Genomic DNA, 13,205 nt, shown 5'->3' on the forward strand with positions numbered 1-13,205 from the left:
ATAGGAAAATTGGATGTACATCATTTTTTAGAGTCTTGATAAAACAATGAAGTGTGCTTCTTTTGCAGGCTGAATCTCCCATCATTCTCAGGCTAACCTTATCTTTGAAATGTTTCAAAAATCTTATATAATGTATAATCATAGGAAAATTGGATGTACATCATTATTTAGAGTCTTGATAAAACAATCAAGTAATATTTGGGGGCCTAATTTGAAAATATGGAGATTATGGGGGCTAGTATTATAATATGAAGGATATAGATGACTAACATCGGAAAACGTTAAATTAAATTGTTACGAAGACCAGCCGATGAATATTGGAGAAACCTTATAGTCGAACCTTAACTGCTTTTATAACCTAGCTGTTGGGGGAGTACTAAATATACATTATTGGTAATTGTGAAACACTCACGAGTTCTGATAGCTTTTTGCAAGAAGAGAGGGAAGGGAATAGAAAAGCTATAATGCAAACAAGTCTAAACTATTGTTTATTTATAACTTTTGATTAGTGAGGGAAGAGAGTGGAGGGTTAAAAAATAGGAATTTTTCCCCACTTTCTTATACATCCTAAAGTGAAATATTGAATGGGAGGACATTGAAATTTTAAGTTAGAGGAGTGTATAATAGTGCCCCTTTCCTACTTGTTTTTTACGCTAAACAAATAGAGATTTTATTGTATCCTTACTTTCTTGAGTTATCTATCCAAACATAAATAGTTTTATCATATTAATTTGCTTTCCATACATTTTCTTCCCTACTCTAACTTAGTTTTAAGAGCACCCCCCAACCCCAACCCAAAAAAAAAACAAATCTTATAATTTAGCAATTTTGATAAGCCAATAGTTTCAGAATTTTCAACCCTCCAACATTCCAGGATCCAATTTTCATTTTGGGATGAAAAACAGACAACTTAGGGAAGGACTTGATGAGAGGGAAAATCATGAGGGCTTATCCCTACTTCTTTCCAGATCTAGGATGTCGGAAAGACCTAGGGGATCTACTGGTTCCATAATGCTACAATTGACAAAGATTTCACACATGTTCTAATGGCTAAGAGAATAAATAGGTTGAGTAGAGAAGAGGATGAGGATTTACCCTTGGTACCTCCCGGAGGGAAGCTCCTCTTCATGATAGCAAGATGTTTCCTATTGGTGAGATGGGTAAGCTTCCTTCTTGTTGATTTCCTCTTGGAGGGCTTCTTGACATTCTTGAACCCTGGGGGTGGGTCAGAGGAAGAGGCGAGTCAGGCGACATCAAGGGAGTCTGAGGAGCTGCTGATGTGAAGAGGAGAGGCTTGATTGCTGGGGGAGGCGACATCAAGGGAGTCTGAGGAGCTGCTGATGTGAAGAGGAGAGGCTTGATTGCTGGGGGCCGGGTGAACTTCATTGAACAAAGGGAAAGCTGCTGATAGGTCGGCCTAAGAATCCTTTAAAATTCTGATTGGGACTCCCTGGAATATGACGTCAATGAGATCTAGGGGGGACCACTACCTGATGTTCTGGAATGGGAGAGAGGGATGGAGGGGGCTTTGGTGATCCATCCTCTTCCACCAGCACCTGCTTTCCTTTTGGATCTAGAGATGAGTGGGCAACATCTACTTTCTGGATGACTTATGTGGAGGTGGGGGTCGAGTTGGGACCATAGGGTAATCATCCGAGGATAAGGAAGAGGCTCCTTCTTTGCGGACAAAGTGCTCAAAATATTCCAGGCACTTACGTTTCCTTTCTGGGAGGGGTTTGCCCACTACCTTTGAGCTGAAATGAACCCTCCATAAGATGATTGTATAGAATTATCCAAAATTGACCTGGTTAAGCTTCAAGAGTCAAAGCTTAGTTCCCCTAATCCCAATATCCTCAGAAGGTTGGGGAATAATAATATCTCTTCTTGGATCTCTTTAGAAGCCTCAGAATCTAGGGGGGCATCCTGTTAGGTTGGAATGAATCCACCCTATCTTGTTCTTCCTCTTCCATAGATATTTTTTTCAGTGTCAGCTACCTTTATTCACAAACCCTTAAATTGGCAATTCGTTGTGACTTCGATCTATGCCTCTCACGATAAAGATGATCGGGAGGTCTACTGGTGGGAACTGGCCAGGATTAGGTCATCCCATTCATTGCCTTGGGTGGTTTTTGGGGACTTCAACATGACCCTTAGTCTTGAAGAGAGAAGTGATCGATCTGGCTCTATTAGAGATATTTTCATCTTTAAAATTTTAATTGATTCTCTAAATATCATTGATCTCCCTCTCAGTAGTAGAAAATTCACATTGTCTAATCAGAGGTCTATCCTTGTTCTAGTCAGGCTCGATAGATTCTTCATTTCATCAGATTTTGATTCCATTTCCCTCACCTTATCCAAGCAGCTTTCCCAGCATCATGCTTAGATCACTGCCCTATTATTCTTGACTCAGGTAGTCCTCCTACTTCATCTATTTTTAGATTTGAGAAGTCATGGCTTATTTTTCCATCTTTCATCCATTTCATTATATCATGCTGGAACTCTTTCTCATCCTATGAAGTCCAGTCACCATCCCTCCCTCTCAAGCTTAAGCTCATTCGTAGAAGGATCAAATGGTAGAAAAAGTCTGCTCAGGGCTCTAGCCATATCCAGAAATCCAAAGCTATGTCCAACCTTGTCTCCCTCAACCTTTTGGAAGACTCTAGAGCTCTGACTGAATCAGAATTTTAGTATAGACTTCAATTTAAAGACCAACTTTTCATGCTAGCTAGGGCTGAAGAAATCCATTGGAAACAAAGGTCCAGAATTCAATGGTTCAAAGAGGGAGATAATACTGCCTTCTTCAACAAAACTGTTTCTTACCATAGAAGAAAAAACTTCATTCCTCACCTGCTCATCAACAACATCATCATCTCTTCAGACTCAGATATCAAGAAGGCATTTCATGACTTTTTCTCAAACCTATTCCAATCCCAAGATGACTCCAGACTCAAGGTAGACTGGAACCTTCTTTATCCTACTCCTTCTCCTGACCTCTCCCCTCTAGACTCTGAGTTCACTTCTAAACAAATTCAGAGGGCTGTCTTTGATCTCCATCCCGACAAGTCTCCGATCCCCGATGGTCTGCCTATTTTATTCTTTCAAAAATTCCGGTCTACCATTAAGCATGACGTCATCTCCTTCATTCAATCTCTTCATTCTAGAGCTCATCTCCTCTATAACATCAACTATGCATTCATTTTCCTCATTCCCAAGAAGGATGATGCTGTCACACCCAAAGATTTTAGACCTATTAGCCTGATTAATAGCTTTGTCAAAATCTTCACTAAGGTCTTAGTTAACAGACTTAAACCTTTTATCTTCCACCTCATTGTTCTTCCCAAACAGCCTTCCAAGGTGGTAAATCTGCTCTGGACTCTATCCTACTAGCTCATGAAATGATCAATAGTTGTTCCGCTGGTAAAAAGGAGTTATGTGCTTTCAAAGTAGACTTCTTCAAAGCTTTTTAATGTGTAAATCGGAACTTCCTCCTTACCCTTCTCAAAGCTAGAGGATTTTAGTCCCTTGTGGTGCCAATGGATCCAACATATTCTTTCATCATTTAAATCAGCAGTTTTAGTTAATGGCTCTCCTACGAAATTCTTCACGTGCCACAGAGGACTTAAGCAAGGCAACCCTCTTTCCCCTATGCTAATCCTGCTCATCGTAGATGTTCTCAATAAGATGATCAAGGCCAGTGTTTCCTCAGGGAATCTCTCTAGGCTTAATCTGAAAGGTGAACTTAATTCCCTAAGATCCCTTCAATTTGCAGATGACACTATTATATTCTGTAAAGCTTCCACTAAAGATGCAGTCACTCTCAAAGCCATTCTGCTCATCTTTGCCAGTGTCTCCGGTCTTAATGTTAACTACTGCAAGTCTAACCTCTTCTAACTTGGTAAATTCCCCCACAAAGGTGCCCAACTAGCTAACATCCTCAATTGCCCTGTTGGTTCTCTCCCGTTTGCTTACCTTGATCTTCCTCTCAAGAGAGGATCTCTTTCTAGACGTGAATGACAACCCATTTTAGAGTCTTTCTCCAAGAAGTTAGCTATTTGGAAAAATAGATTTCTATCTATTGGAGGTAGACTTACTCTCATTAACTCAGTTCTGTCATCCCTTCCTCTATACTATATGTTTTTCTTCAAACTCCATATCTGGTTAATCAAGGCTATCGACAAAATTAGGAGAAACTTTCTTTGGGGAGACTATCATCAATCTCTCAAGTCCAAAAGCCTGATGAAGTAGGAGATAGTCTGCAAAGATAAGCTCAATGGTGGTTTAGGCATCATCTATCGGCAAACTTTCAACTTAGCTCTCCTAGCTAGTGGATATGGAAAATCTTGGATAGAGAATCTCTGATCAGTAAAGTCATCTTCTCCATATACTCCTCTAATAACTCCAACCCTCTATCCAATCCACCAAAAGGTTCTGCTTCCAAGTTTATTCTTGACTTGCATGCTATTCACTCAACCTTTCTCAGTTTTGCAAGATGGAAACTAGGAGATGGCCATACCTGTAACTTTTGGTATGATAAATGGGCTGGTGATAACTTTTTTAGCAGCCTCTTCCCTAAGGCTTGCCAACTAGCATTCTCTCATTCTTCCTCTACCCGAACTCAAGGATTATGACATAATCATTCATGGAAATGGCACCCTATCCTCAGAAGAGGCATCACTATAGAGGATAAAAAAGACAGAACTGATCTCCTTTCCTTCATTGAGCACTTCAAGCCTTCGACCAGTTTAAATCATGATAGTATATGGTGGCCACATACTCCATCAGGAACCTTCTCAGTTAAGTCCTTTTACTCCCTCCGTAATGGCGGTATCACTTCCCAATCTTCCAACTTTATATGAAAATCCCCTATCCCGTTGAAGGTTAAAGTTTTCTTTTGGATACCTAGCAAGCAAGCAGAAACTTCATACTAAAGAGAAATGTTAAAAAAGGGTGGAATGGTGACCTTTCCTGTCTGTTTTGCAACCTGGTAACGGAGACCCAAGATCATCTATTTATCTCTTGCCCTCTCTCCTCAGTTGCCTGGTCAACCCTCCTTCCAAACACAAATGCTAACTGTTGGCCCCAGGAGCAGCAATATATGATATCTCAGAAGGGAAGCTTCCTTTCCAATCTCAACCATAGAGTTTTATGGAGGGTCTTACTGCCTTGTTTTTGTTGGTGCACATGGATCAGTCATAATAATCTCATCTTCAACAATATCCCTGTCACCCCTCAGTCTATTGCCTCTAACATCACTCGATTTACTCTATTCTGGACAGGAGCATCCAGTAGCTGGAGAGCTCAGAGATCCCATGCTGCAGCAGTCGATCTGGGTTTAAAGGACTTGACAAATACGGTAGGGGAAGATGTAGTGGGGGAGAACTTCACCCCAGGTTACTAAATCAGTTCAGACTCCTATTCTCTCTTCTTTCCAGCATATGAAGTATATAAACTTTGATATTTTGTGGTTGTTTTGTTATGGTTGTCGTGGCCACAAGCGTGGCAGTATACTATTGTATTTTTGCTATTTTTAGGAGTGTTGTCTTGTGGATCTGCTATTATCCTTAGGTTGGTGTTGGCGTTGTCTGATGCCCACCTAAGGTAGCAGATGATGCCTCTTCTTCCATTATATCCTTCTGTAATCGTTCTCTTTTTTAATATATCATATTTTATGAGTAGGGTACCTCACCCTACTTGTTTCAAAAAAAAAAAAAAAATCAGTTTCAGAATTTTGAGAAATAATTTTTTAGGTAAAAGTCTCTCTGATTTGCAATTCATGGGATAAGATAATTAAGAGGTATTGTACACCTAAAATAGTAAATAAGTAGGGGAGTTTGTATTGGAATATTGCTAAGAGGGATAGTAACTAATTTTAAGATCAATTAAATTCTACAACTAATCATTTATCTAAACTTCTCTCCCGCATTTTCCTCCTAAGTTTTCATTTCCTATTTTCATCTTCTTTTTCTAGTTTGAAATTTTTATCTTTTTTGAAAAATAATCATGCATCATAATATTTTCTCTTTAATTTTTTATTGAGGAGATTGTAATTCATATAAGGAAATAATGAGTATGATGTGACGACTTATTTTACAAAATGAGTTATGAAGAGATAGTCATACGGTGAGGCCCAGAAGGTATGAACCTCACCACTCTATCTCTTGATATCACATTTTGTTAAATGAGTCGTCATCTCATATCCATCATTCCCTTCATATAATTATATGTTCAATATAAAACATGTGACTAATTATTATGTGTAATAAAATTATCAATTTATAGAATAGGTAGTAAAAACATGGAAGTTACCAGAATTTTTTTCTTTCTAAAAATATACTCTTTTACACTTTTTAAAATTATTGATTGATTGTTTCACTGTAAATTATATGGTGATATGATTTTTTTATTTCGTAATATGCTTTATCATACCTTTAAAATATCGATTTCCGAGCATGAGTAAGTTGATGAGTACTAGAAGAAGAAAACATTTTACTTTTGGATAGTTGCATCAAATTGGAAATAAGGAGTTAGAACAGTTTTGAATATAAAAGACCAAAACACAAAGGACAAATTTCAAAATAGATCCCATTAGTAATATATTTTTAAAAAACGACCCCTTTGAGATTTAATTGCCATTTTCGGCCTAGTTTCAGCCACCTCGTTGAAACTGAGTCCAAAATGACAAATAAAGTTTGAAAACTTTACAAGATTTAAAATCTCGTGAAGTTTAGTATGAGATTAACCATGCTAATGAAGCTGCAGAAGTTTAAAAACTTCACGAGATTTAAAATCCTGTGAAGTTTAATGCTTGATTAACTACACTAAACTTAACGAGATTTTAAATTCGGTGAAGTTTTTAAATTATATTTACCATTTTCGACCTGGTTTCAGCCAGGTGGCTGAAATAAGGTCGAAAATGGTAATTAATGTTCAAATGGGTCGATTTTTAAAAATAAATTTCTAATAGGGTCTATTTTAAAAATTTATCCAAACACAAATCCTATTATCAGACTATTTCCAAAATTATAAAAAATAAAAAATTAAAAATTTAAGAGAATTCTTATCATTGAAGTACCGATGCACTCCGCAAACCCAGAAGAAAATAAGTTATCATATCATATCATACTCACTTTAAAAGAGGGAGTTGTGGAAAACTTTCCAAGGACTATATTACCCCTTTTGATATTACATTCTATTACTAACTAAATTAAATTAATTGTCGTTGTTAATTAATTATACTATATGTCACTTCAAGTTTGTATAATTTGGTCCCTAAATCTTTTAACATTATTGTAAAACTCTACATCATATTATTTATTAGTAATTATAATAATATATTAATAAATAACTGCATATTAATAAAGTATACATGGAAAGAGTAGAAAACATAGAATTGTCCTAAAATTTTACTATGACACTCATATAGGAAAATTACAAAGACATTCTTATGTTTAGGTAATAGAACAAAAGGTATAGACATAAAGTTTTAGAAAACATTAAGATATTTAAGTGTAGCAAGATACAAGTGGGGATATATAAGTATAATTTTGGTAAACTATAAGTAATTTAAGTTCAATTAAGCCTATAAAAAATTGAAACTTTTATTATCTACAAACAATAGTACATAATCCCACTAATAAATAATATTCATCATACAATATGAGGCCACATGCTTAGCTTATCTACTATTTTATACTTAAACGAGGACCAACGATTTACTATTCATGCTATGATAAATAATACAGTAAAATACTATAGCATGAACTGTAAATCTTTAGGTTCTCCTTTAAGTATGCAGAGTAAATTTACTATTCATGCTACAATAATTTACTATATCATAAATAGTACCCTTTTAAGTATAGCGCAGTAGATATGACTTCTAATTTTAAGCATACAAGAATCAAATCAAATGTATTAAACCTTAGAGGGAGATAAGTTCAAAATACAATACTTAAAAAAAGCATCATATTTTGAATAAGTCTTAAGATTTTGAATTATTTCCTGAAATTATATATTTTGCTTAGAAAACTTTAGAATAAGCTTTTAAAGGACTACTACAAGATGGTGGACATGAAATAAATATTAAACTAATAAAATCCATTATATCATATTGCAGAAATCGGGAATATGTATACAATATTGGGCATCATATGAGATAATATTCATACATAACATAATATTATAATATGTAATCTAACATATTAATGAATTTTAAACATAACAATTTGCATCGAGATATATGCTTAAGATTTTGGAGAGCAGAGAATGTAGAGATTTTGGAGAAGAATTACGGCTTTTATGGGTTTTCTGGGTTTCGATTTTGTTTCCCAAACATGATTCAAACCTGAGTCCACAATCAAATTAAAAATGGCATGATTATTTCAATATCTTCGAAGGGACATATCAGCCATATTTTTTATAGCGGTTGATATATCAAAAAATCACCAAAAAAAGAAAATAATATAAAATTTTATCGAGATAAAGTCTTTAACCCGATATATTGGCTGATATAGCAATATACCAGCTGATGTTTAATACAATGCCTATAAGAGCAAATATGTGAAAATTATTTAGATATTAGTTTCTTGATTTTAAGTATCCAATAATTCTATATTATTCCCTCAAAATTTTAAAATTACTCATAATTTTAGGGACTAATATTAAATTAGTAAAATTTTAAGGGACAAATTATAAATAAGCCATATTTAAAAGAAGAGTTAAAATTTTAAAAACCATCTCAACTATGGGGATTGTGTCAAAAAACCCACTCAATTGATTCAATTTAATAAAACCCCTTATTATGGGGTGTTATAAATAACTCCTCTCAATTTTGGTGCTATTTTAGAAAACACCCCTCAACTATAGCGTGTCTCATAAAAGCTCCTATAATCTTTTACACTTCTATCAATAGACCCCCTTAACATAGTTACTTCAATATGTGATTTGGATAAAATACCCTCTTGAAGAAAGTAATTTTAGTTAAAAAGAAACGCTCAACCGGTAATAAAAGGACAACGACCAATTTACAATTATTTTTCCCTCTATTTCACCTCTTTTTCCTTTATCTGGCAAAAACCAATGTAATTCTTTTATAGTTGAGGGATATATTTATCTAAGTTAAGTACTTGTTATATAATAGATAACACTTAATGATATTAGTTTTGAGAGGTTATGTTTAAGTGAAAAAAGTTCATAGGGGTTAAATCAAAATTTTTACATTGAGATAGATTACCTACAAAACACCCAAAATATGACGGAGATTTACTCAGTTTCAAATAGTTTTTTTTGGGGGGTGGGGGGGGGGGGGGGGACGGAGATTTACTCAGTTTCAAATAGTTTTTTTTGGGGGGTGGGGGGGGGGGGGGGATGTTGACATGCACCCCATAGTTAAGGGGAAATTTTCAAAATCAACCTTTAACCAAAAGCACAAGTTAAGGTACATGTGACATCAATTTGATAAGAGTGGAGTCTATAGCAAGACCATCACTCAATGAATTGATTGGGGTTATTTGTCCTTAAATTTATTCTATCTATACATCAACTTTGAAAATCTTTTGCTATAAAAATCTCTAAGAGAAACTTAATCTTTATTTGGGATGGGTATGTGATCATTTTGATTCCCCTCGTCTATAAAAATCTCTAAGAGAAACTTAATCTTTATTTGGGATGGGTATGTGATCATTTTGATTCCCCTCGTCTTTCATGATTTATAATAAATTATTAATCTTTATTTGGGATGGGTATGTGATCATTTTGATTCCCCTCGTCTTTCATGATTTATAATAAATTATTGGATAAAGTAAATTGAGTTATCATTTTATATTACTTGCATTCTTATAAGTTTACGAAGCTTATAGCTCGGATATGAGTATTAATTGTTGCGAAAACTGTATTCTTCTAATTCCTTAACATAATTTTTTGGATATTGTTTGACATTAGATAAATATGAATTATTTGTTAAAATACAATCAATATGAGTGCATAGTATGTATAAATCATTCTCAAAGTATATTTTATAATTTTTAGAAACTAGAAAGTAATCGTTTTGATAGATTAATTAATAGTTGTTGAGATGTAAAAAGAGTACAATATCATATTTTGGAATTGATCACATAGTTTATATTTTCATTCTTGATTGTATTTGCACATTCTAAGCTACAAAATTCTAGAAAAAAGTTCTTGAATATATATAATACTCGGTCGCTGGATAAACAATAGGTGAAAGTAAACAATAGGTAGAAGTGATTTTTTATAACTAAACAAAATCTTTAATAATTGGATAAAACCTACAATCTTTCTTTGATTAATTCAATAATTTATTTTCTTCATTAATAATAATAGGTTTTTCCATATTGGTCCCTTACATCATTAATACTTTGAAATCATACATTTAAATTGCTAATTAATCTTAAATCAATAATATTTTAAGGCTTTAAACATCATTATTTCTCTTAAAGACAAAATGTTAAATTTAACAAGATTTTACACATGGAAATATAAAAAGAATTAATATATTATGATAATTATAACTTTTTATAACAATGTTATAGTAAATATATTAACTTAAAGTAAATAACTAAAATATTTGACCACGTGCACTGCACGTGCATTTCACATAGTAAATAAAAAAGATTGGATCTTCAGTTCGATAACTTTGTTACTAGAATAAATGAATAAATAAATAAATAAAAAGATAAGATCAGGGCTAAATTGCATTTTAGGGCCCGTTTGGTTGATGTTTTTGGCCTCGGGTGTTGGGCAGCCTAACACCCGAGGCCAAAAACTTCAACCAAACGGCCCTTAGTGTCCCCATTCATGATGCGGGAGTGCCGTGGCAGTCCCTTTTGTACTGAAAGGGACGCAGTATTGAAAAACACTAGATATTTTAGTTTCATTCTCCCCTTCAAAATCACTGCTTCGATGACCCCCGATCTCCTCTTCCTCCTTCTCCTCCTCCGCCGCCGCCACCGCCTCCGAAGACGACGAGGAATAGTCACTAAAGGGTAAACTCCCACTTCAATTTCTTGACCCATTTAATTCTATGGTAGATTGAAATGCTCATTGCGTATATTTGCTACTAATTGTTGACTGCGCGAGAAATAAAATGGGCTTCAAGTATTCTGTCTATTTTAGGAAATCATGATTATATTTTCATTTCTATTGAGCATTACGACGTATTGATGAGCATTTATGTAAGAATATGGAGTTGCTTAAATTTGGAAATTGCTTTTTTTGTTCATGTATTATGTAATTGAATTTGTTTTTTATTCGAAGTTTTGGTCTAGTGGAAGTGGCCTTTTAACATGACATTAGAGCACCCCATGCCGAAATCCCCTGACCATGTATTTAAAAGTGGATTTAAAGAAAAGATACTGCTACCTGAGTCTAGATTTAGCACACGAAAAGGGCTTGTTAGAGTATACATATGTAAATATATAACCCTCATCACAACTGCAAAATTTTGGTGTAGTGCAAGGTACCCTTAACACTTATGATGGAATGATATGATCTGCAAGATTTTGCTTTTGTCTATCTTGGACGTTTTTTGTGATTGATATACATATAAGGAGCATCAATTGCAAAATAATGACTAAAGCATGAGTATAATAACACGGAATTTCAAAATAATGATATGGTCTACCAGAGTTTTGTGTCTTTTACTGGAATTTCTTTTCCCATGAATGGGTTTCTCCTCTCACCTTTCTTTGGTGTGTCTTCTTTGCCGTAGATTTCTTAAAAGCTCGATGATGAGCGATGAGTTGATCTTCAACTTGTCAAGCTCTTTACTGAGAAATCCTACTTCTCTTGCACAGAATCCGATCGGAGAGAAACCTCCGAAGACCAATATGTTTTCAGAGTAACCTAGCTTCTCTGAAAGGAAAAATGAATGTATTGGTTTCACTATTCCAGTATAATAGTACTTCCCAAATGGATGTCTAAACTTTTCTGATTTTACAAGTTGAAAGCTGGAGAATGTAAAAAATGGATGCCAAATATCTAGGTATTGGAAGCTTAGGAACTGACTGTTGTATTGAAGGGGATAGCTATGGATATTGGCCATTTTGAACCTGGCCACCAAAAACTGGTAAAGATTTGGTCTGCACATCCCTAACTGAGATAATGGTCGTAGGTTGGAGCCAATGTGCGAAAGGTAGAGGGTGAGGGAGGGTTATCTTTTATTACTCCGAAGGTTCGAGAGGGAGGGAGGGGACTTAAATCTTGTTTGACTTCCATTGGATTCAGATTAAGTTTTGATATAGCAAAGCATCAAAATCAATCGGGGTTAACAAAATGAATTGGGCATCAATAATACTAAATACTAATTCAAAGTTTCTTTTTTAAAAAAATGTTTTCCCTTTTACTGGGATTTTTTGCCTTTAAAATAGGTATTTTTTCTCCTCTCTTCAGCATGTCCTCTTCTTTTTTTATTATTATAAAGTTTAATGACCTTTTTCAAAATAATATGCAAGGGTGATGATATGTCAGTATAGAGACAAGGAAAAACCTAGAACCCGAAGCAGTCACCACCCTTCTGCATGAAGCTTGTGCTCTTTCCGTATTTTTATTAATGCAGGAGGGGAGAAGAAAGAGGAGTATTTCTCAAAGGTCTAGTCTGCTATGTATATATGAAATTTCCAGTGTATTACGAAATTAATGCTTGATACTTGGGGAAGTTTTTTTTTGTCTACTTCAGGGAAGTCATGAACTCATATAATCTATTCTCTCTTCTTGCTTTTACTTCCTGTTAGTTCCTTCAAGATCCAACCCTGGATTGGTACTCGATATCAAAGCTTAAGCATTTCTATTAAGCATTACAAAACATGTTAACTAAGAGCATGCAGGTGCTTAATTTGAGTGTGTTCTCTTTTTTTTGGGGGGGTTTAAAGGGGACTGAATGTACTTGGAACTCTTACAAGTGCTTGTGGAGACCGTCTCCAGTCACGTACTCCACTGAAGCATGCTTATGTCCACGTGTCACCACTGAAGCATGCTTCACTAGCAGTGCCAAACTGCCATGCAACCTTGCCTTTTTCTGATGATGCTATACTACGATTTTCATTATACTGTAATCTTCAAGGTTAGTTGTCATTGATAGACATATAAGGAGCATCAAAATCGATTGGAATTGCAAAATAAATGCTTTGGGTATCAGTACAAATGTAAAATAACTCTTTACTTTTTTATTGAAGTTTTTTCTTTATTAGACT

At 34.8% G+C, this 13,205-nt stretch overlaps 1 protein-coding gene across 6 annotated transcripts in view; it reads left to right on the forward strand.

The window, feature by feature from the left end:
* Positions 1 to 13,205, forward strand: part of LOC109827150 (pyrophosphate--fructose 6-phosphate 1-phosphotransferase subunit alpha 2-like) — a 46,255-nt gene that overhangs the window by 15,748 nt on the left and 17,302 nt on the right. The window lies entirely within an intron of this gene.

The sequence above is a fragment of the Asparagus officinalis genome, unplaced genomic scaffold (assembly GCF_001876935.1).
Source record: "Asparagus officinalis unplaced genomic scaffold, Aspof.V1 AsparagusV1_Un53, whole genome shotgun sequence".
In the NCBI taxonomy this organism is placed as follows: domain Eukaryota; kingdom Viridiplantae; phylum Streptophyta; class Magnoliopsida; order Asparagales; family Asparagaceae; genus Asparagus; species Asparagus officinalis.